This window comes from Strigops habroptila, chromosome 6 (genome assembly GCF_004027225.2).
Source record: "Strigops habroptila isolate Jane chromosome 6, bStrHab1.2.pri, whole genome shotgun sequence".
Taxonomy (NCBI): domain Eukaryota; kingdom Metazoa; phylum Chordata; class Aves; order Psittaciformes; family Psittacidae; genus Strigops; species Strigops habroptila.
Window position 1 is genome coordinate 55080128 of NC_044282.2, and position 20666 is coordinate 55100793.

The following is a 20666-nucleotide window of genomic DNA, read 5'->3' on the forward strand; positions in this document are numbered from 1 at the left end:
TGCAAATGCCAGTTTTAAAAATGTGAAACCACACTGTCCTGCAGTCACAGCCTTAGTGTGCTACCCTCCAACCCATTTCCATTTATGTTTTCTGATTATAATTGAATGTCTTGTAAAATCAATTGGGTTGTAAAGTGATCATTTGCTATGATTTGCTATGATTACAAGGTACACATCTCACCTTGATAAGAGATCACTTCCAGTTCTGTGCACGTGTATATCCCAAACATATCAAAACAGCAATCCTGAGAGAAGGAAAGTCATCTGCGAAAGAGCAGTTGTAGAAATATTTTGTTCGTAGGGATCCAGATTTGTATGAGGTCCAAAGATCAAAGAGAGTGAACAGTGATGTGGTTGTGACAGGTGGTGATTTTAGTTGCAGTGGAGCAAATATTCCTGAAGGAGAGGACGGAGATAGGTGAGTGAGGCAGAGGAAAGAGGCCAGTGGTCAGAAACCACTGGGGTGAGGAATCACAGAAGGAGGATTTGAAATCTGTTCTTAAGTCAACAAGAGTCATAGAATCACAGAATCATAGAATCAGCTAGGTTGGAACTTTAAGATCATCACATCCAACCTTCACCCCAGGACTGCCAAGACCACCCCTAAACCCTATCACTGAGGGCCTCATCTACATGGCCTTTCAACACTTCCAGGCACAGTAATTCCACCACTTCCCTGGGCATCCTGTTCCAACACCTGATCACCCTCTCTTTGAAGAAATTTTTCCTAATGTCCAATCAAAACCTATCCTGGCACAGCTTGAGGCTGTTACCTCTTGTCCTATCACTTGTTACTTGGGAGAAGAGACCGACACCCACCTCACTACAACCTCCTTTCAGGCAGTTGTAGAGAGCAATAAGGTCTCCCCTGAGCCTCCTTTTCTCCGGACTGAACAACCCCAGGTCCCTCAGCTGCTCCTCATAAGACTTGTTCTCCAGATCCTTCAGCAGGTTTGTCGTCCTTTTCTGGACCTGCTCCAGCACCTCAAGGTCTTTCTTGTAGTGAGGGGCCCAGAACTGGATTTGAGGTGCAGCCTCACCAGTACCAAGTGCAGGGGGACAATCACTTCCCTGGCCCTGCTGGCTACACCATTGCTGACACAGGCCAAGATGCTATTGGCCTTCTTGGCCACGTGGGCAAACATTGGCTTGTGTTCAGTGGCTGTCAATCAGCACCCCCAGGTCCATTTCCAACAGGCAGCTTTCCAGCCACTCTTCCCCAGGCCTGCGGCACTCCATGGGGTTGTTGTGACCCAAGTGCAGGACTTGGCATTTTGTCTTATTAAACCTCATACCATTGTCCACAGCCCATTGATCCAGCCTGTCCAGATCCCTCTTCAGAGCCTTTCTATCCTTCAGCAGATCAACACTCCCAGCCAACTTAGTGTTGTCTGCAAATTTACTGAGGGTGCACTCAAGCCCTTCACCCAGATCATCAGTGAAGATACTAAACAACACCGGCCCTAGCACCGACCCCTGAGGGACACCACTAGTGACCAGTTGCCCGCTAGATGTGATATCATTTACCATCACCCTTTGGGCTTGGCCATCCAGCCAGTTTCCAACCCAGCAAAGAATCCTCCTATCCAGGCCATGAGCAGCCAATTTCTCCAGGAGAACGCTGTGGGAGACAGTGTCAAATGTTTTACTTAAGTCCAAATAGACAATGTTCAAAGCCTTTCCCTCACCAGCCAAGCAGATCACCTTATCGTAGAAGGAGATCAGGTTGGTCAAGCAGGGCCTGCCCTTTATGAACCCGTGCTGACTGGGCCTGATCCCTCCTTTTTCCCACACGTGCTTTATGATCTCACTTAGGACAGTACCAAATAATTCTCAGGTGATCTGCTCACTGCACTGGCCTGGATGTCAAGAGTCCAAAATGAGCAGTATGATAGGAACCCAGTCCCATAAGCTACTGCTGCTGCTATTTCAGGCAGCGGTCCCCAAAGTTTGTGGTTTTTTTTCTGTACTGGTCTCCTCCAATCTACCAGAAAAGCTGTTGAAAAGCTGACAACTTCAGTGTTGTCAAGGAATAGATCTCTATAATCCATTTCTAGTACTTTCTGAGAACCAGCAGAATTCAACTGCTTCGCTGAGGAATTTCCACTGAGTGGAGTGGCTGCTAAATGCTTGATAGATGAATGATAATTGCTCAGGTGATTTTCTGCCAGACTCATATAAGAAGCAATTTTGACCTCCAATTCTTCATATTTTTGCTTTTCATGTAAATCCTCATCATGTTGACCCATCTGATCCATTACCACATCACCACCTGTTCAATCATCAGCCTATCTTGCAAAGATGAACCTTTGATGAGAAGTGGGTTGATATGTGTTGTCGCAAATCTAATTTTTTATTAATTTAATATTTATCAGTACTTGTTTAATGAATTGAAATAAGAAAAATCCATCATAACACTAGAATATAGAACCAAATCTTATTAGCAAAATTATTCTGGGTAAGTTCTGTCTGATCACAGACTTCTACGAAATGAAACTTGCAGAGTTATCCAGGGTTACTTTTACAGCAAATGGGGAAAAATATTTCTAGACCATGATTACTGTTTTCCTAAAATGGATATCTAAAATAGGTTAGATAAATAAGACCCTGTTACTGCCTATTTCTCACCAATGACTGTTCAGGGATCAGAGTGAGAATAGCTAGATATGAACATTTAGACACGACATCTAAAACTGTGGGACTTTAAACCCATCTTCTGCGCTTTATTTTGGTAAATGATTCAAAATTTAATCTTTGTAGATCTCATACTCTTTCTTGATTTTTTTCTGAACAGTTTGGGTTTTGCATGAAACCACATAAAAGTACTTCAGATGTTACTCTTTCAAACACAAAATGGAATTGAAAGAACAATCAGGATCATCAAGTCGGTCTCTTGCTGTTCAAAGCAACAAACTGAGCAAGATCTATCTTGGAACCGCTTAAAACTCTTCATCCATTCTTCATATGGTAAAAAAGTGTTTTCTAATTTCCAACTCAAATATATTCATGGCCCATTCATAACTATTTGACTGCATGCCAACACTTCTTTTTACCTTTAAAAACTTCCCTCATTCTCATATACAGAAAGAGAGCCAGCTGATTTAACTACAAATCTCCTGAAACAGCTGAGACTTGGTATCACCCCATCACCAGATAATTCCTTTCTCTCACTCTACACTGTTTGATACTGACAGATCTCCTCTTCTGGCTGCCTAGAAGCTCTCTTCCTCTCTGAAAAATAATCCGTTTCTTCTGAAATGCCTGCCAGAAACCTACTTATAGTGATAACTAGGATTGAAGCTAAACAGTAGTTTATTTTTGTTATGTTTACATAACAAAAGCATCTCTACGAAAGGCTTGAGGGGTCTGAACAATTTATTAAGCTTAAAAAAACATAATGATCCTTATACAAGACCATTAAATATTTATATTCAGGAAACACATTAACCAAGCCAGCAACATTAAATAACAATGTGCAGGTGACAAATTACCAATCCATATATCAAAGTATTTTAAAAGCACTTTCATCACCTTTAGAAACATGCTTTTATTAAAAAATACTTTCGATAAATTAAATACTCATTAATTAATTTTCTTTTAGTAGAGTTTCAAGAGTTTCTGTGCCATCAGGGAGTGCACTAATTCATCTATAGTACCTTACTACAGTTAGTTTTTTCACCCTGCTGCTTATTATATTGCTATATTTTGTCCGAAACAGGTTTAATGGGTACCATTTCCACACCAGGGTTACATCTTCTTGAAGGTCTGCTCACTGGCACAACCCTCATTAAGGCCTTCAAACCTGTACATTACTACCTCCTATAGAAATTAAGAATGATCCCAAGAAAACCAGGAAAGGTGAAGCTTAAGCATTTTCTCATGTGCTTCTACTTGGGCAGAAAGATTGAGGGGTTGAAGGGAAGCTAGAAGGAAGTAGCGCGTTTGCTTCTTTTCCTGATGCGTAGTTAAGAGGCAAGCTTTTTAAGACCAAGGAATGGATTTCTAGCCAGTTCATTGTCTTCAGTCCTGACTTAGAGTCCCTGGTGCAGGTGGCCATCAACAGCATGATATCCTGCTGATAATTATCATAATATAAACATCAATGTCCAAAGTGCTATCTTGTGGAGCTGGATCAGTAGTGCTGGCCAATGTTGAAATCTCCCCCATTTCTACTGCCAGCTTGGGCTGGATTGCCCTTAGAAACATAAAGATAGCAGACATGGTACTGCTTTACGTTATGACAGTATCAAGTATTTGAGGGAAAGACTGTGGGACATGATAAGAAAAGACAACATTGCTTAGATTTTCCTGTAAAATTTTCTTGGAGATGAGAGAAGTCAGTTCATTGTTCATATAAACTGCTATATTAAAAGTTACAGAAGCTGGACTTTAGAATCATAGAATCATAGAATCGTAAGGGTTGGAAAGGACCTTAAGACCATCTAGTTCCAACCCCCCTGCCATGGGCAGGGACACCTTGCCCTAAACCACGTGGTCCAAGGTTCTGTCCAACCTGGCCTTGAACACCGCCAGGGATGGGGCATCCACAACCTCCCTGGGCAACCCATTCCAGTGCTTCACCACCCTCACAGAAAAGAACTTCTTCCTTATATCTAATCTAAACTTCCCCTGTTTAAATTTGAAGCCATTACCGCTTGTTCTACCACTACAGTCCCTAAGGAAGAGTCCCTCCCCAGCACCCTTGTAGACCCCCTTCAGGTACTGGAAGGCTGCTATGAGGTCTCCATGCAGCCTTCTCTTCTCCAGGCTGAACAGCCCCAACTCTCTCAGCCTGTCTTCATACGGGAGGTGCTCCAGCCCTCTTATCATCCTCGTGGCCCTCCTCTGGACTCGCTCCAACAGCTCCATGTCCTTTTTATGTTGAGGACACCAGAACTGTATGCAGTACTCCAAGTGAGGTCTCACGAGAGCAGAGTAGAGGGGCAGGATCACCTCCTTTGACCTGCTGGTCACACTTCTTTTGATGCAGCCCAGGATACGGTTGGCTTTCTGGGCTGCAAGCGCACACTGTCGGCTCATGTTAAGCTTCTCATCAATCAACACCCCCAAGTCCTTTTCTGCAGGGCTGCTCTGAATCTCTTCTCTGCCCAACCTGTAGCTGTGCCTGGGATTGCCCCGACCCAGGTGTAGGACCTTACACTTGGCTTGGTTAAACTTCATAAGGTTGGCATCAGCCCACCTCACAAGCATGTCCAGGTCCCTCTGGATGGCATCCCTTCCCTCCAGCGTATCAACCGAACCACACAGCTTGATGTCGTCGGCAAACTTGCTGAGGGCGCGCTCAATCCCACTGTCTGTGTTGCCGACAAAGATGTTGAACAGGACCGGTCCCAGCACCGATCCCTGAGGGACACCACTCGTTACAGGTTTCCAACTGGACATCGAGCCGTTGACCACAACTCTTTGTGTGCGGCCACCCAGCCAGTTCTTTATCCACTGAGTGGTCCATCTATCAAATTGATGTCTCTCCAATTTAGAGACAAGGATGTCATGCGGGACAGTGTCGAATGTTTTGCAGAAGTCCAGGTAGATGACGTCAACTGCTCTGTTCCGTGGCTCCATCATAGAAGGCCACCAAATTGGTCAGGCAGGATTTCCCCTTAGTGAAGCCATGTTGGCTGTCACCAAGCACCTCGTTGTTTTTCATGTGCCTGAGCATGTTTTCCAGGAGAAACTGTTCCAAGATTTTGCCAGGCACAGAGGTGAGACTGACTGGTCTGTAGTTCCCTGGGTCTTCCACCTTCCCCTCCTTGAAAATGGGGGTTATATTACCCTTCTTCCAGTCATCAGGAACTTCACCTGACTGCCAGGATTTTTCAAATATGATGGACAGTGGCTTAGCAACTTCATTCGCCAGCTCCTTCAGGACCCACAGATGGATTTTATCAGGTCCCATGGACTTGTGCACATTCAGGTTCTTAAGATGGTCTTGAACCTGATCCTCTCCTACAGAGGGCCTAAGGTCTTCATTCTCACAGTCCCTGCATTTGCTTTCCAAGACTTTCATGGTGTGGTCAGAGCATTTGCTGGTGAAGACTGAGGCAAAGAAGTCATTAAAAACCTCAGCCTTCTCCAAATCCATGGTAGCCAGTTCTCCTGATAGCTTCTGGAGAGGGCCCACATTGTCCCTAGTCTGTCTTTTATTTGCTACGTATCCATAGAATCCTTTCCTGTTATCTTTTACATCCCTTGCCAAACTTAATTCTAGCTGGGCCTTAGCTTTCCTAACCTGGTCCCTAGCTTCCCGGGCAATGCTCCTATATTCTTCCCAGGCGGCCTGTCCTCGCTTCCACCTTCTATAAGCTTCTTTTTTCCCTCTAAGTTTCCTCAGCAGCTCCTTGTCCATCCATGGAGGTCTCCTGGCCCTCCTGCTGCACTTTCTTCTAGTCGGGATGCAACACTCTTGAGCACGTAGCAGGTGATCCTTGAATATCAACCAGCAGTCTTGGGCCCCCCTGCCCTCTAGGACTGTATCCCATGAAACCTTACTAAGGAGGTTCCTGAAGAGGCCAAAGTCTGCTTTCTTGAAGTCCAGGGCAGTGAGCTTGCTGCATGCTCTTCTCACTGTCCTGAGGATCTCAAACTCAACCATCTCGTGATCACTAGATCCAAGGCTGCCCTGGAGCATCACATTTCCAACCAGTCCCTCCCTGTTGGTGAGCACGAGGTCCAGCATGGCACCTCTCCTCGTTGGCTCCCCTACTGCTTGAAAGAGGAAGTTGTCTTCCACACAATCGAGGAACCTCCTGGATTGCTTGTGCCGGGCCGTACCGTCCCTCCAACAGATGTCAGGATGGTTGAAGTCCCCCATGAGGACCAGGGCCTGCGAGCGTGAGGCTGCTCCTATCTGTCTGTAGAGCGCTTCATCCACAGAGTCCTCTTGATCAGGCGGCCTGTAACAGATCCCCACCGTAATGTCCCCTGTTGCTGTTTTCCCTTTGATCCTGACCCACAAACACTCTGTTACCTCATCACCCGTCCCCAGGCAGAGTTCCATACTCTCTAGCCTATCACGGACATAGACAGCAACGCCCCCTCCCCGTCTGCCTGGCCTGTCTTTTCTAAACAGCCTGTAACCTTCCATTCCGACATTCCAGTCATAGGAGCCATCCCACCATGTTTCTGTGATACCAATGACATCATATTCCCGTAGCCTTGCACACATCTCTAGTTCCTCTTGCTTGTTCCCCATACTACGGGCGTTTGTATAGAGGCACCTTAGCCGAGCTCCAAATGCAGCCGACTCAATGGCTGGGGCAGCTGGAACATCTCTACATTGCTCCAAGCACTTATTACAGCTCTGGCAACTGACCAGGAGTGTTGGGATGGATCAATGCTCCCCTCCCCCAACACATCTAGTTTAAAGCTTTCTTGACCAGCCTGGCAAGCCTCCTACCAAAACAGCTCTTCCCCTTCTTTGTCAGACCAGCTCCACCAGCCTCCAGGAGATCTGGCCTCCCAAATGGAGCCCCATGTTCTAAATAGCCAAACCCCTGACTATAGCACCAGCATTCTAACCATTTATTAACCTGCCAAACACGCCTAGCTTTTTTAAGGTCCTCCCCTTTGTCCTGGAGAATCGATGCAAAAACTATGTGAGCTCCAGAGCCCCTAACCACCTCTCCCAAGGCTCTGTAGTCTTTCTTAATGTTCTCCAGGCTACTGCTATCTATATCTGTAGCACCCACATGGACCACTAGAAGGGGGTAATAGTCAGCAGGACTTACTAGAGCAGGCAGCCTCTCAGCAACATCCCTGATCCGAGCCCCTGGCAGGCAACACACCTCCCTCGAGACTGGATCAGGCCGGCAGATGAGTGCCTCTGTGCCTTTCAAAGAAGAGTTCCCTACTACTATGACCCGCCACTTTTTCCTGGAGGCACCAGTAGCGATCCTCTTTACTGGTGCATCAGCAGGATGCTCATTAGGTGTGGTGGGTGCTTTCTCATTAGCCCCCTGCAGAACCGCGAAGCAGTTCTGGGTGGGGACATCAGATTTAGGAGGAAGCCCCTTGTCGTTAATTGTCCTCTTCTGCCTTTTTTTGTTAGTTTTCCTCGTGACTAATTCCCAGCTTCCTGGGTTGCTGCCCTCCTTCTTTCCTATGTGAGCAATGCTGGACATTTGCAGCCCCTGCACAGTGTGTGCCTGGAGCAAGCAGCCCAGCTTCCTCTCAGCTTCCCTGGCATCTTTTAGCTCTCCAACAGCCTCCCGCAGCTCAGCCACCTGCTGCAGGAGGACCTCCACCAGGGCGCACCGAGTGCAGCCCTGTCCATTGCGCAGCCTCGCCTTAAGAGACCAGTCGAGGCACTTTCTACACTCCGAGGTCTGCGCCGTAGCCTCCCCTCTCATCGGCTCTGTCTGGGTGCCTACGCTGGCCACTGCCAGGGCAGAGCTCCCAGAGCGGGCCCTGCTCCTGAGGCGAGTGCTCACCATCCCGCACGCTCCCCGCTCGCCCTGCCTGCGCGAACTGCCGCGCCACACCCTGACTGACGTGCCACGCCCTGTTTGCCCGCGCTCCTGGTCGCTCGCGCTCCCTGGGGTGGGTTTTTACCCACTGGGGGCTGGTGCCGTCACTCCTGGCACTGTCCCCTGTGAGTCAGCTGCTCGCGTCAGCTGAGCTGCCAGCTCCTGGGCAAGTCCTGTCGAGGACTTGAGGCTCCCTTGGTCGCTCTTGCCGCTCCGAGCTGAGGCTCCGGGACGCTGTGCTTCCCCCCGCCCCAGTGTTAAAGGCGTCCTCTCTGGAGATACTCACCTCGGCAATTGACTTTCCTCATTCTTTCTAAAATGAGCAATGAAGACAGCACTTGTGACACATCCTTCTCTCTGTTTCACCTTTGTTCTCAGTCTCCACTTTGGATGAACCCTTTATTGAATTGCCACCATCATATAGGTCTTTTGCTCATTTCAGGCCTCTTCACTGATGCCAGATACAACTTGTGATGACACGTTATAGCCTCGACACCCATGTGGCAGAAAATGGTCTTGGTTTACTGCCTCATTCAGTGGTCACACAAATTCAAAGTGTTTAATTGATATGTAAAATGTCTTTCACATGGAATTTCATACCCTGTCCCAGATTCCAATCAGCAGTTAATGATTCATCGCAACACAGGTCCAAGATAACTATCCTAAGAGCCAGGTAGTGCTGAAAAATCTCAAAAACACTCACAAGTGTTCCTTGATGGGAATACAGAAACATTTAATTGAGAAAAAACGCTTGATCTTTTTCTTAGTATTTTTGGTTGCACAATTAAAGATTTCTCTTGCTTCAGCAATTTCCCCTGCTGATTTGTGGTGGGCTCACAGAGACTTTGCTGCCTCAGCAACACCTGGGACCAGAGGTAAAGCTGTTTTAAACTACCTGGCCTATAGAAAAACAATTTGAGCATTGAAGCTGAAATTGCACTAAATTTTCTCAGCTGTCCATAACCACACAGATTTGCTGTATATAGACTACACTGTGGGGAGAAAAAAAAAAAAAAAAGCCAAAATGACAGAGTTCATTTTGACAAGTTTCTCACTAGAGAGGGCACATGCTTGATTTTAAAATGCTGTAACAAGCTATATATTGTTTAATCTCAGGCTGAATGCTTTTGTTGTTATTTCTCTTTTCCCAGCTCCCACCATACCAGTTAAGGCCAGTCTGATACCTTTTTCTCCCACTGATTAGTATCTTTCGTCATGATTTTTTTTTTTAGTAATAATTTTTAATTATAATTGCAATTACATTACAAGGCTGCTCAAGAACCCTCACATTCTCCAGGATGAGTGAAGTAGCTCAAATTGTCTCTAAGACATTCAGAAGCAAAAGGAAAAAAGCAGGTATCTTCCTGTGCAGCAGAATGAGAATGACCTGTTCAGATATATTCGTATGTCACCCTTCATTTGTTCTCTGTACAGAGGAGTAAAATTTTTTGTCCCTTGGACAGCCCCCACACAAAAATTCACCACTTCTGAGCAAGTGAAGGGCCAGCTCCTTGAATCAACTGTGAGGATTCAAGAGATGTTGCTAATCCATTAAACCATGGGCATGTCCTCCTGGTGTTGGTCATAGATCAACCTTTTGTTAAGGACAGTAGACTACAAGGCCTCTAACCCCAAGCCAGACTTCTGCCATATTCCTCCATATTTTCATTAAATAATAGAAGGTTTTTATATTACTTATTTAATGTGTGGATAGCCACTCTTGTCTCTCAAAATACTCAACTGAAATTATATGCTTTATAATGTAATATTTTAGAACACGTACATTGGCTGCTTATGCAACACACCCTCAGAAAGGGACAAATCCCTTTCCATTGAACAAAAACTTAAAGACACTGGTCACTTAAATCAGGTTTTGTTCCATGTGCTGTTTCTCTTTAGCTTCCTCTCTAAGAAGAGGATTTCAGCAAGTATTTGCACTACTAGAATACCTAAATTCATTTGCATGCATAGCCCAGGAAAGCAAAAGAATGTTATCAAACCTCCTGCATACATTCTGAGCAAAGAAACGTCTGGCTTAGCACGGCATGCACATTTTTAGCCCGTAACATAATTGTTTTGCAAGGTGGCAGCTGCCAATAAAAATGTATAAATTAAGAAAAATAAACTCTTAAATACACCATCTATAAAAAAAACTTAATGTAGAAATGTATTTATTTGGGTAAGGAAAAAAATTGACACATACTGTGAACACACTACATCCCAGAAGTATCCAAGCACAAGAAAAAAAAAAAAGAAAAAAAACTTTTAATTAAGAGAAAGCCCTTCCATCAAGAAACTAACACTGTAAAAATCTTTCTTCCCTCAACTACAGGGCATTGTGGTTCTTCTATCGATATTGAAGGTTTGAGGCCTGTTTGAGGCCTTTAAGAACTCAATATCCAAAAGGCAATGTAGTTCCACATACACTGCAGTGTCAGGCGCAGCTTTTAGTTTCATGAATAGATCAGGTCCAGCAACACTTACTTTTCACAGCACATTAAATCAGGCCAAATAAAAAAAGTTCAGCCCCACCTTTGAAATCCATCCTCCATGGTCTGCATTTAGAAATATTGGAAGACTCCTCTAAAGCTGTAGGAAACCTTCATATAGGCGAGGCTTGGAGGGAGTAAATGATGCTGCAGTCCTCCTCCAGAGGGAAATAGGAGGGAATAATACCCTCTTCCTGAATGTTATATGATTATCACCTCTAATATTTCAAAGGATCTTCCTTCTCACAAAGCAGAATACACATTTCTATTTCACGACTATATGCACGTCAGGTATGATGTTTTTAAACAAGACTGAGCTACCCAAGCATGAAATAGCTGAAACAATTTTCTTAACAGCTGAAAGACGCTTGACTAACTCAAAAATAGCTGAAGCAATTTTCCTCAAACTTTCCAGTGCAGTACACCTTTGGACTAACACTATACCTGCTAAATTTTTTTCCCTTCACATGTGTCTTTGCTTTTATCTAGTGACTAACAAGACCATAAAATAAGGATTAAAGATCCAGTCCTGCACATACACAAGTACCTGATTAAAATTACTACTACAACATTGAGTTAATGTTGGCAGGGTCAAACCCTAAGAATGTTTGTACCATTTCAACTTCATAACAGTCCTGCATTGACACTATAGCTCATAAATATGGAAAAAGGTAAAGTCCACTACATTTTATAAGGCTGTAACTTTTCATGGGGTTCTCATATTACTCTCAATAACACTTCAGGGCAAATCTAGTTGAGAGAGATTGCTTTCTAAATCTGCTCGTGGCTGTTATTTCCCATCAGTTGTGCATGTAAATTGGAAATGTTTTTATAAGAACAAATCATGTGACGAGTCTGAATCAAAATGGGACTCATTTTTGCATGCAATCATGCTCTGAAATGAACAAAAATGCTCACAAGTCAAACAATAGCATTCACCTCTTTTAAATCCAAGGAAAATTCTAATCCACAGCCTGTCAAGCTTTCTTCCAAATCAGTGCAGGTATCATTCCCAGTTTACGCTCTAACCTATGATAAATGAACTGTGTTCCCCTGTATATTTTCCTCACTCTAAAAACCAGTCATCTACTCTGTGCAGATCCAGTAGTGCAAAACATATGTAGAACCTCACACCCTAATCAACATCTGCTGGATTTTCACATGTATTAGGCATTTATTAAAGTCAGAATATATGGATTATTATATAAGAATTTAATTTGAAAGCCATTAGTTTGTTTTCTCTGTATTCCTCATCAGTTCCAGCCAGCTTCTAAGAACAACATAAATCCATTTAGTAATCATGTCAGTAAAGCACATCTGTTTTTCTTAAAACACAGGGATAACACTGAAAATCTCTAATCAGATATACACATGCAAATTAATCTCGACTTCCAGTATTGCTCTTTCCTTAGCTTGGCCAAGCACAGAATGTTCATCAACCTGGATTACATCTTCTACATAAGTAGATTATACAATAAACTGGTGCTTATCCACCTATAACAAAACTCCTGATTACACTGATTTCACCAATGAATTTGTCTTCATAATCTGTACTAGCTCTCACCTATTGTTTTAAGATGTAAACCATTGTGGCACATTTTGTTCTGAACGTCTGGCCTTCCTTTGCAGACATGCCTAGTCTTTGCCCAAACCAGATGGCCAAATCTGGTGTAAACTCTGCACCTTTACTCAGTATTCCCCTGTATAGGTAACCCAGGCTTTATGTTGAGATCTGTACTGCTGTGAAACCCTTAACCACACGAACTCCTTCTTTACATTTCACATTGTGGAAACCTAAAGATTTTAAAAAAGTTAAGAATTCCACTGAGTCTTCTGCAAAATGCCATTGAAATAAAAAAACCCAAAAAACAGAAGTATTACAGCATGCTTTATATTATTGCTTTTTATAGTTCTATAACTGATAAATGTCCTGGATAGGCACATATATAGTTCAGATTCTCCCCAAGCAAAGGTTTAAACATAATGTGCAAAGGAAGCTGCTGAATTCCTAAAGCAAAATAAATTCCGTTACAAACCCCTGTGTGTTTTAATTCAGAATGATATGATTTCACTTAGATGGTGCATTTGCTTGAAAATCAGCATTATTGTTTCATGTCTTAAAAAATCCATAGTCAATTCAGATCACTTTAATATTCATCTTTTTGGTACACTCCTAGTTTTTTTAAACCTATTCCTATGGGAAAGTTACCTAGATTTCTTAACTGAATTTACATACTTTTCTCTAAAATTCAACAAAAAGTCCTTTTAAGAGACTGACATTTAATCTCCCTTGCAAGGTCAAGATGTAGTTTTTATGTGCCAAATAAACTGAAATTCAATTTATGATCAGCTTCAACTACTTTCAGCTTGCAAAAATTTCACAGAAAGCACTTCACTATGTCATTTCATATAATTCTGTATCAACAACTTTCTTTTATTGGCAGTTTCAATAAAATAACTGTGAAGTCTCAAAAACCCCACAACATTTACTTCTCAGTCTAAAGCCCATTTTCTCTCAAGCACTGGGCCTATTACAGAATCAAGTCACAGTTACCTAAAAAAGTTTGCTGAGTTTATAAGAATTTTCAACAGCAATCATTCTGTTTCAAAGGCATCATAAAATTTGGAGTACTAATGTTCTATGCAAATTTGAGATTTGCTCAAATCTCAAATATGAGACCATAATCTTCATTTAGCATTATTTCCTATTTATAAAATTGTATTTCTTAAATAGAAAACCTATTCCAAGAAATTTTCATCTTAAACTCGTTCATAGTGTCATAGCTATCATATCTTATTGTAAACAGAAAATTTTAAAGCTGCATTTAATGAAATAAGATTGTTCAAGGTTTATTGTCTATAGCTGAACCAGAAGACTTAGATTAATGGGACTAGAAGAGATTTGAATGGATCATGTAAACTCTCCATTTCCTAGACAGGATCAATTAGGACTATGACATTCCCAACTAATGCATTTGTAAATTCTTCTATCGACCATGCTGGAAATGCCACACAGTAATCTGTTCATTACTTCTCTTTACTACTGGGAAGCCTTACTTTCTAATTTCAATTGTCCTTCCTGAAATTTAAATCCATTATTTTTCCTTGGCACCACATGTAGACTACTCTCCTAAGAATCTCTCTATGTATTTGAAGACTATTACTAAGGTCTTCACTCTCTACACATCAGTAGTGGGTTGACCATGTTTGCATGGCAGGTGCCCACCAAAAGCCACTCAATCAGGCAGAGCACCTCCACCCCCTCCTTCACTGACCTTGGTGTCTGGAGCGTTTCTCTCACATATTCTCATCTCTCTCTCTGGCTGCAGTTGCTCCTGCACAGTAACTTTTGACCCTTCTTAAATATGTTATCACAGAGAAACAGCCACCTTCACTGATTGGCTTGGCCTTGGCTAGTAGCGAGTGCATCTTGGACCTGGCTGGCATTGGCTCTGTTGGACATGGGGGAAGCTTCTAGCAGCTTAGACTCATTGAATCACAGAATGGTTTGAGTTGGAAGGGGCCTTAAAGATCATTGAGTTCCAACCCCCTGCAATGGGCAGGGACACCTTCCGCTAGACCAGGTTGCTCAAAGCCCCGTCCAACCTGGCCTTGAACACTTCAAGGGATGGGGCATCCACAATTTCCCTGAGCAACCTGTTCCAGTGTCTCACCACTCTCATAGTGAGAATTTCTTCCTAATATCTAATCTAAAGCTACCCTCTTTCAGCTTAAAGACATTTCCCCTTGTCCTGTCACTACATGCCCTTGTAAAAACTCCTTTTCCAGCTTTCTCGCAGGCCCCTTTAGGTACTGGAAGGCTGTTCTGTCTTCCTGAAGCCTTCTCCAGACTAAACAACCCCAATGCTCTTAGCCTGTCTTCAAAAGAGAGGTGCTTCAGCCCTCTGATCATCTACATGGCCTCCTCTAGAACCATTCAGACGTTTCCATGTGTTTCTTATATTGGAGGCCCCAGAGCTGGATGCAGTACTCCAGGTAGGGGCTCATGAGAGCAGAGTAGAGGGGGAAAATCTCCTCCCTCAATCTGCTGGTCACGCTGCTTTTGATGTAGCCCAGGATACAGTTGGCTTTCTGGGCTGCAAGTGTACATTGATGGATCATGTCGAGCTTCTCATCAACCAACACCCTCAAGTCCTTCTCCTCAGAGCTGCTCTGAATCTCTTCTCTACCCAGCCTGTATTTGTGCCTGGGATGGCCTCAACCCAGATGTAGGACCTTGCACTTAGCCTTTTTGAACTTCATGAGGTTTGCACTGTCCCACCTCTCAAACCTGTCAGTGCCCCTCTGGATAGCATCCTTTCTCTCCAGCATGTCAACTACATCACACAGTTTTGTGTCGCCAGCAAACTTGCTGAAGGTGGTCCAAATACTGACCCCTGAGGAGCACCACTCATCACCGCTCTCCACCTGGATATTAAGCCATTGACCACAACACTTTAAGTACAACCATCCAGCCAATTCCTTATCCACTGTATGGTCCATCCATCAAATCCGTGTCTCTCCAATTTAAAGACAACGGTGCTGTGGGACAGTGTCAAATGCCTTGTACAAGTCCAGGTAGATGATGTCAGTTGCTCTTCTCTTATACACCAATGCAGTGGCCCCATCCTAGTGGGCCACAAAATTGGTCAGGCACAATTTGCCTTTAGTGAAGCCATGTTGGCTGCCACCAATCACCTCCTTTGCACAGTTTCCAGAAAGATCTGCTCCATGATCTTGCCAGCCACTGAGATAAGGCTGGACAGCCTGCAGTTCCCTGGGTCTTCCTTTTTTTTCCCTATATAAAAATGGGCATTAATTTTCCAGTCAGTGGAAATTTCACTAGACTGCCACGGCTTCTCAAATATAATGGATAGTGAATTAATCACTTCATCTGCCAGTTCCCTCAGGACCACAGATACATCTCATCAAGTCTGATGGACCTGTGCGCCTTCAGGTTCCTTAGGTGGTCTCAAACCTGATCTTCTTCTGCAATGTGTGGTTTTTCATTCTCCCAGTCACTGCCTTGTGTGACTTCGGTGGTGTGGCTGGAGCAGTTGCTGGTGAAGACTGAGGAAAAAGTCATTGAGTACCTCAGCCGCCTTCTTATCCTGGGTAATGAGGTCTCCTGTTTCCTTCTGAAGATGGCCTACTTTTTCTATAATCTTCCTTTTATCACCAAGATACCTACAGAAGCTTTTCTTGTTGCTACTGATGTCGCTGGCCAGATTTAACTCTATCAGGGCTTTAGCTTTTCTAACCTGATGCCTGGCTGCTTGGACAATTTCTCTGTATTCCTCCCAGGCTACCTGTCCTGCTTCTCATGAAAAAAAGGATGAATAGTTTAAAAGCATCAAGAAGAATCATAAGCTCACCATGTGGTATGTTACTTTTTCCCATTTTTATCAGTATTCTGACTGCACAGAAACAAAACTTGATAAAGTATATCCCAAAGCAGATCTTGTATGACGGTGAGTCAGTCAGTGTTATATTCATTATTGGACTGAAATTACTTGAAACAGAATGTGCTTTTGAAGAAAGCAAAAAGAATAGGAAAAGGAAATGAATGATTCAGTATATTATCTCCTCAGGCTGTAATATACAAAGCTGTCAGCTTCAGCTTTACAAGCACTTTAATTTCAAGAGACAAAGGTCTCATTTCTACTATTATTCCACTCACTAAAATTTACATTTTAACCAAGAAAGACTCTCTGTGCCAACTGATGTCAGAAGTGACCAATTTATATCCATTAAAAAAAATGAGAAGTATTAAGAATAACAGTTGAAATTCTGGCCCGGTTCAAGTCAATGGCAGCTGTAGTCTCAATTCCAGCAGAGTGCACACAGAGGATTTGGTATTCTGTGTTACACAATTAGAGAAATTAAATTCTGCTCTTCTGCGAACAGCAGCTAATCTTCTAGTGAATACATAGAGGTAGAGCTACAAAAAAACCCCCAACATATACTGCTCCTCCATTAATGTGCAGCTTGTGATTATTTTAATACCTTTTTCCCAACAGCTAGGTTCTTATCAGATTTCTCATATCAGTATCTTTTTCTCTAAGTATATACAATGATTTAAATAGGACCTCTGGTGGCATAAGGTGAATATGATAGGATATTCAGCATCAGTGACAGTATCTGAGAGCATATTTGAGTTTCATCCCTCAGTTTCCCTGATAGTTGAGGTTTAGAAAGTGACATTGCACAGAACAGCTCGTTGAAATATCATAATATGTACAAATCTCTGCAGTTTTTCTGGGCAGGAAGATGATGTCCAGACTGTATATCATAAGTTAAAGTACCTATAAATTGGTTAGAGGGTGAAATCCTACTAATGAAGGGAAGATGGAAGAAAATGTAGGTTTCCACTCTAAGGTCCTCATGAGGCGATCTCATTTTGCCAGGCATCAAAGTAGGAAGGTGACACAGAGCAATAGGAGCGTTGTGCACCTTCATGTCAGAAATCAACAGCTACAAGGTCCATATCACATCAAAGAAGCCCAACTGCAGATTTAGTGAGTATTATTTGAAAGCTGATGAAGTTCTTACAGCTTTCCTTCATTTTAGGCACAAAATCTTCTCTAGCTCATGCCAACCTGCTGTCACATCCTTCTGCACCAGTAATAGGGAACCTTCCATTCCCATTCCAATCTCCAGCTTTAATTGTTTGACCAGTGTAGCATACTGTTTGCACATCTTAAAGCTCTTCTTAGAGTACTACTCTGAAGTACAGGAGATCTTTAAGTTACATTTTACAGGTGCAAATTGGGAACAAAGTCAAAGACTTTAACATGGTGTCCAAAACCAAAATGTTCCTCTGCCCTTTGGAGCATACACTACATTTGTGTCATGTGAAGCTTCCTACTTCAGTGCTTCCTTACATTACTCACATAATATAAATACATTCACTTGTATGCATCTCCACGTCTTCATGAAAAGCCACCACCTTGAAGTAGGATTTAAATCTACAGATCTGCTTCCCATTCAGCTAAAGGTATACAGGTGTGCAAGTAAAGTACAAAACCCGGTATTTCAATTATGGGATATTCAAAAAATTAGTAGAGGACGTAAACGAGTCTATAAAGCAAGCATTAGCTTTAGGGGTAGTACAAAGCTGTCTCATGCTTAGGGGTGCGCGAGAAGGCAGAAATATCATAGAATCATAGAATCACAGAATAGTTAGGGTTGGAAAGGACGTTAAGATCATTTAGTTCCAACCCCCCTGCCATGGGCAGGGACACCTCGCACTAAACCACGTCGCCCAAGGCTCTGTCCAACCTGGCCTTGAACACCACCAGGGATGGAGCATTCACAGCCTCCCTGGGCAACCCATTCCAGTGCTTCACCACCCTCACAGAAAAGAACTTCTTCCTTATATCTAATCTAAACTTCCCCTGTTTAAATTTGAACCCATTACCCCTTGTCCTACCACCACAGTCCCTAAGGAAGAGTCCCTCCCCAGCATCCTTATAGACCCCCTTCAGATACTGGAAGGCTGCTATGAGGTCTCCACGCAGCCTTCTCTTCTCCAGGCTGAACAGCCCCAACTCTCTCAGCCTGTCTTCATACGGGAGGTGCTCCAGCCCTCTTATCATCCTCGTGGCCCTCCTCTGGACTCGCTCCAACAGCTCCATGTCCTTTTTATGTTGAGGACACCAGAACTGTACACAGTAGTCCAGGTGAGGTCTCCTGAACTGAGTAGGAAGTAGGTGAAGCATCCTCTTCCCTTTTCCTAATTGTGCATTAGTGAACTTGGTATAGCCATATAACACCTCCTGACTCCCTTTGGCAGACCTGAAATTCAGGGAATGAGGGTATTACTTCAGCAAATGACAAAAATACAACCATATTCCATTAGTGTGGAGAGAGGCCTGCATAAAACCAGGGCATTGGATGTGTATTACGGTCAATGCCAAAAGCTGAGGTTTAAGAAATTAATATGCAGGTGAAGCCAGCACTGAAATTACTCTAAACATTGAGGTCTTTTGAAATCTAGCTTCAGGTCTAACTAATATGGATCAAGCCAATCCAGCCTAATAATTTGATGCCTGAGGAATTGTTGTGATGTAATTAATCGTTTGCTTCCATCTGTGGCTCAAACACAGCACAGTATAAGCATAATATAAACACCTGTTACTCTGGAAATCCACTCATTTTCAGTCTTGCAGGCACCTAACAAGGATCATAGCAGGCTGGCTAAATCAACTTCAATAAAAGTATTGCATTAAAAAAACTAATAGCACATAAAATCCTCACTGTTCATCCTAACCACATTATAATACATCATATTTACATTTTATGCATTTGTGATAACTGGCCTGAGCAGCGCACGAGGAAAATGAGCTTTCTATGTACAGTATATTCATATTGAAGAAGTCTGCATTATTTATAACAATGGGCCTACCAATACTCTGCATACAAATCTGTTTTGGTTCAGGTTACTTTCTTAGGGAGACCTGGATATTACTTTAAAACATATTCTTAGTAGCCCTACAGAAATTGTTAATGATTTCAATACACAAAATTACATTTGTAAACTTTATACATAAGTAACATGTTTTTAGGTTTGCACAGACAAAGCTACTCACATTATAAACTGTCTGGGGAGGGGTCTATCCTTTCTGTGCTTATATGATGGTTAGAACAATGCGGAGTGGAATAAAAGCACTCTAATAATAATATTTATAATAATAGGTCAAGATTTTCATTGACTCCTGTATGTGGCTAATCAGAGCTCAGTGTCTTTGAAAAGTAAGTCCACTTATATATCAGTGCAGACAAAAAAAATCAGGTTGCTACATCTGAAAGCAATGCTCCCAGTTATACACATTTTATGACTCAGTTATTGACTGGATTTTCAAAAGAGTCTAAAAAGCCATGCTTCTTAATCTCATCACATTTCAATAGATTTGGGTGCCTGTATCCTGTGTGCAGAGAGGTAATACTATGCATTTTTGAAAAGCAAGATGTCTAGCTGTCTTCATCATGATGTAAATATGTTATAACTAATAACTAGGTGAGGTGACACAATCTGAAAAACTGCTTAGTTGCATATATGACTAAGCACGCTACTCAGCAAAGGATATTGGGACCCAGCTTATATCAGCCAGAGAAAATGTGTCTCACAGAGAAAAAAGTATTAGCTGAGAAACGTCCAAATACAGAATTCAAAGTTATACGGCTGGTGTACAAACTGAACAGAGGAAGTCAGCAATGATTAGCTTCGAGTGCTAAATTCTTCAGCATTTAAATGAAGTAATTAACTAATCACAGAATGCAGGAGAGGCACATGATAAAAGGCTGATAATCAAAGGAATACCATGTGATCAAATACATAAAACCTGTGGAAGGTGCAAGTACAGCATCCTGTAGTCACTGGACTTGGCTTTCTGGACATCTGGAGTTCACACAGGCAACATCTCACCTCTAGTTCATAGACCTATGCTTGCTACCTTCAGCTTCAAGTGTAGTCTGATATCTCATCTTAGTCTATCTTTCGAGGCTTGGAATGCAGCCTCGTTCTGCTAACTGCCTGCTCAGTCCTTTGAGGGCACATGCATCCTATACTGACCCAAAACCTCTGTGGGAACAATGCACCTTGACCCTGCTTGACATGTTTCACTGCTAGGCAGGCTTCACAAGGAAATAGGTGAAGATATATGTATTTAGGTTTAAGGTAAATATCTGT

General features: G+C 42.8%; 1 long non-coding RNA gene across 1 annotated transcript; it reads right to left on the bottom strand.

Annotated features, from left to right (window-relative positions):
* Nucleotides 1-1027: 1027 nt before the first annotated feature.
* On the bottom strand, nt 1028-20364 carry LOC115610081. The gene is made up of 3 exons (XR_003992105.1): nt 20355-20364; nt 7560-7563; nt 1028-1113 (listed from the first exon to the last, which is right to left on the bottom strand). It is a non-coding gene; the product is annotated as an uncharacterized LOC115610081 (long non-coding RNA).
* Between the last annotated feature and the right edge of the window lie 302 nt (nt 20365-20666).